We start from the raw sequence: 4,323 nt of genomic DNA, 5'->3' as shown, positions 1-4,323 counted from the left end.
GTTACTGGAGAAAGGGGAGAATGATGTTGAAATTCACAACCATAATTATAGATTCTTCTATTTCTCATTTCAGCTTTATCAGTTGCTGCTTCAGGTATTTAAGGCTCTATGGTTTAGTTTGTATGCGTTTAGTATAATGTATCTTCCTAATTGATCCTCTTATCATTATATAATATCCCTCTTTGTCTTTGGTAATTTTCTTTGCTTTGCAGTCTACTTTATCAAACACTACTATTGCTACTCCTGTTTTTTAAAAAAATTATTAATGTGTATGTGATAGATCTTTTTCCACCCTTTTTTACTTTCAACTCACCTGTGTTTGAACTTGAAATAAGTTTCTTATATGCAGCACATAGTTGGATTATGGATGGTTTTTAACTCTACCAGTCTCTGTCTTTTGATTGGTGTATTTAGACCATTTATATTTAAGGTGTGGTATTTACTGACATTTTAGCACTTTAGTCTGTTATTTTGTTATTTATTTTCTATTTGTCTCCTCTGGTTCTCATTTCTTTTTATCTTTCTTGCCTTTCTGCAGCTTATTTAAACATGTTTTAGATTCCATCTTTATTTATTTATAATACTTCTGAGTTTGTCACTTTGTGTAGTTTTCAGAGTGGTTGCTCTGGGTGTTACACATGCTACTTATAACAATGTACTAGTATCAATATTCACCACTTCAAATGAAGTGTGGAAACCTCACTTCCATTTAGGTCCCTTTGGATTCCCCACCTTTAAATATCATTGTTTTAAGTATCAGATGATGTTCCAATTTTTGTTTCAATCATAAAATATATTCTCTAAAACCCATAAGGAAAAAATTGTCTATTGTATGAACTCATATTTCTGCTCTATTGTTTCTTCTTCCTTCCCGATGTTCTAAGTTTCCTTCTTTTACAATTTCTTTTCTGTTTGAAGAACTTCCTTTAGCTAATCTTTGAAGGGTAGACTGGCTAGTCACAAAATCTTTTAGTTTTCTTTCATCTGTGAATGTTTTTACAATCCTTTCATTCCTAAAAGATAGTTTTGCCAGATCTAGAATTACAGGAGACAATTCTTTTCTTTCATCCCTTAAAAAATATTTGGCCACTTCCTTATTTATGGATTCAGATGAGAAATCCATTCAAATTGGTGTTCCCCTACAAGTAATGCACTATTTCTTGCTTGCTGCTTTCAGGACTTTGTCTTTAGTTTTCAAAAATCTATAATGTGCCTGGGCATGGAATTTTTTTTTCTTCTGTGGGATTCATCCGGCTTCTTGAATCTCTAAGTTAGTGTCTTCTATATAATTGGGAATGTTTTCAGCCTTATTTCTTTAAATACTCATTCATCCCTATCCTTTTTCTCCTTTGCTTTCTGTTACTCTGACAATATGAATGCTGGATATTTTGTTATTGTTCCATAGGTCCCTGAGCTTTGTTTATTTTTTCCAGTTTATTTTCTCTCTATTGTTCAGATTGGGTAAATTCTATTATTCTGTCCTCAAGTTCACAGATTTTATCTCCCATCATCTCTACCATACTATTAAACCTATCCAGTGAGTTTTCAGTTTGTTTTTGTATTTTTCAGTCCTATAATTTTCATGTTTCCTTTTGATAAAACTTCTATTTTTCTGAGGTTTTTCTGTTTTTTTCATGTTTCAAGAGAATTTGTAATTGATTGTTGCATTGTTTTTATGATGCCTGCTTTAAAATTCTTATCAGATAATTCCAATATCTGGTTCATCTCTGCTGGAATCCATTGATTGCCTTTTTCATTCAAGTTGTGATTTTATTGGTTCTTGATTTGCACTCTGAATACTTTGCCTATTATGTTAGGAGACTCATTTCTATTTAAATATTTTATTTTACAAAGAGTCACTCTGTTTAGGTTTAGTATACAGTTTTAGCCTACTTTTGTGGGCCGTAATTCTAATGGCAGCTTAATTTTCAGAGCCCTTGTAGTGTTATTTTAGTTGCTTGGTTATCTAGGGCTCCCACTGGTCTCTGTTAGTGCTGCCTGAAAGGGCGGAAGGAATTTCCCCGACTGGGTTGCCAGGTATCTCTTGGTGAGGTTGGGCTATGACAAATCCTGCAGGTGCCTCTAGCTGCCCAGATATCTCTCCTGGGAGGAGAGTCTTGCTTCTACAAAGTGGCTTCTGTGATCAGGTTGCTGGCTTCGGGGATGTTGGCTATGACAGATCCCTTTTCCTGGTTCTACCAGCCGATCCTAGTATCTCTGGGCAGGAGAGGAGAGTGTTAGGCCTGTGCAAAAAGGCTTCCTCAACTGGACCACCTGTTTTTCCTAGGTTTCTCATACTGGCTCCTCCTGTCCACCTCAGTATCTTTCCTTGGAAAAGAGGAGTTTCTGACCCAGCAGGAAAGAAGGGGTTTCCCCTGGTCACTTATTTTTTTAGGACTCCCAATCAGTCCCCCTGCCTGAGGTTGCCAAAGGGACTCCATTAGGTTCAGGGGGAAGAATGAGCTACTGGGCTACCTTATGCTGCTAGATGGAAAGTGAGGAAACACCTTCTGATAGTTAGGGGGATATAAGATGCCCTGCCTCTGTGCTGTTCTTCTGGTCCTGGGTTTTCAAACCAGCCTGCTTTCTTCTTAACACCCTTTAGAATTCTTCTTTGGTTTTCTCCTGTACCATTTCCAAAATGTATTAAGTTGTGCTTAGCAGGGCATAGCAGGGGAAATGGGACAATGCCATCTTGTCCAGACCAGAAGTCTCTCACCTACTTAATGTTATGTCTACATTATCTGTAAATATATATATTTTTTGCTAATTTAGATCCAATTACATATGAATAATCAAAAATCCCAGAGAAGTCTACCTAATGCAGAAATTTAACCTATTTTCTCCACATGTAATTAAATTAACGAGACTGGGGGAAAATGGATGTGTCAATAAATAGGATCTAAAGTGAGCACATAAGGATACTGTTGAGGAACATACACACACACTCTCCTCCACTCAGGCCATCTCCTTCCAGTCTGCTCAGTGTGGATCTCTACATCAAGCACACATGGATTCATGAAGCCTCCAAAGGAGCTGAGAAAAATGGGAGTGGGTGGTAGAGCCTATTATAGTGAAAATACAGTCCTTTCTTCCTGGGGCCCTCTGAGTGGCAAGACCTGCCTGGATGCTTCTGCTTGGGAAATCTCAGCTCTGAAAGGCTGAGTAGTGCCAGGAGAATGGTAGCTCCAGAACTCCCTAGGTTGGTCGGGGTCTTCTCTGAACTTTAGTGGTGAAGGTGGCTTAATCCAATCAAATGCACCAGAGTAGGAAAGCAGATATTTATTTGGGGCAGCACGTTCAGCTTGGTATGGTTTCTTTCTTTCTTTCTTATTTATATACTGTGTCATTCCCAAGAAGGATTTAAAGTGACTTCAATCAATACACAATATATACGAACATATAAATTAGATATACAGGTAAAAAGGACCAAGAGGAAAACAAGGCACAGGAACAAGGCTGGTGCAAAACTGCTTCTCTGTGATTTTCTACACTTATAATAAATAGTCCATGAGTGGCACATGGCTAGGGTATTTCCTATGCCATCTCTGACTGGAACCTCAGGACTGGGCATGCGGATGGCAGGATAAACTCCTAACAAGAAAGGACCCTCAAGACCTGCCATGGAGGAAGACACATTCCCATGGGAATGTCCCTATAATACTCCATAGATTTCCTCTTCCTGAAACGTGTTTGATTTCTTCTTAAAAATTCCCAAGTTCTCACTCTGAGAATGGCCATGGTTCTGGGCAGTGTAATCTACTGAAAGACTCAGGCTACTAAGTTTCTGAGGAATCACATTCCAGTCAGGGTCCATTACAAGTCAGAGACTATATAAATATGAAAGAGAGCATGAACCAAGGCTAAAACTATAGTTGGTAATTCCTCACACTCTAACTTTTTTCTTTTTTGGCTTTTTGGTTTTATTTAGTGATGGGGACTTGCTCTATTGCCCAGGCTGGAGAACAGATGTGTGATCATGGGATCCTGGCTCATTGCAGCCTTGCACTCCTGGGCTCAAGGGATCCTCCTGCCTCAGCCTCTTGAGCAGCTGGGACTACAAGTGCATGCCACCATACCCAAATTTGTTTTTTTTTTTTTTTTTTTTTTGTAGAGATGGGTTCTCACTATGTTTCCCAGACTGATCTTGAACTCCTAGTCTCCTAGGTAGTACCATTCAGGACATAGGCATGGGCAAAGACTTCATGTCTAAAACACCAAAAGCAACAGCAGCAAAAGCCAAAATTGACAAATGGGATCTAATTAAACTAAAGAGCTTCTGCACAGCAAAAGAAACTACCATCAGAGTGAACAGGCAACCTA

The sequence above is a fragment of the Mandrillus leucophaeus genome, unplaced genomic scaffold (genome assembly GCF_000951045.1).
Source record: "Mandrillus leucophaeus isolate KB7577 unplaced genomic scaffold, Mleu.le_1.0 Scaffold123, whole genome shotgun sequence".
Classification (NCBI taxonomy): domain Eukaryota; kingdom Metazoa; phylum Chordata; class Mammalia; order Primates; family Cercopithecidae; genus Mandrillus; species Mandrillus leucophaeus.
This window is presented reverse-complemented; position numbering follows the sequence as displayed.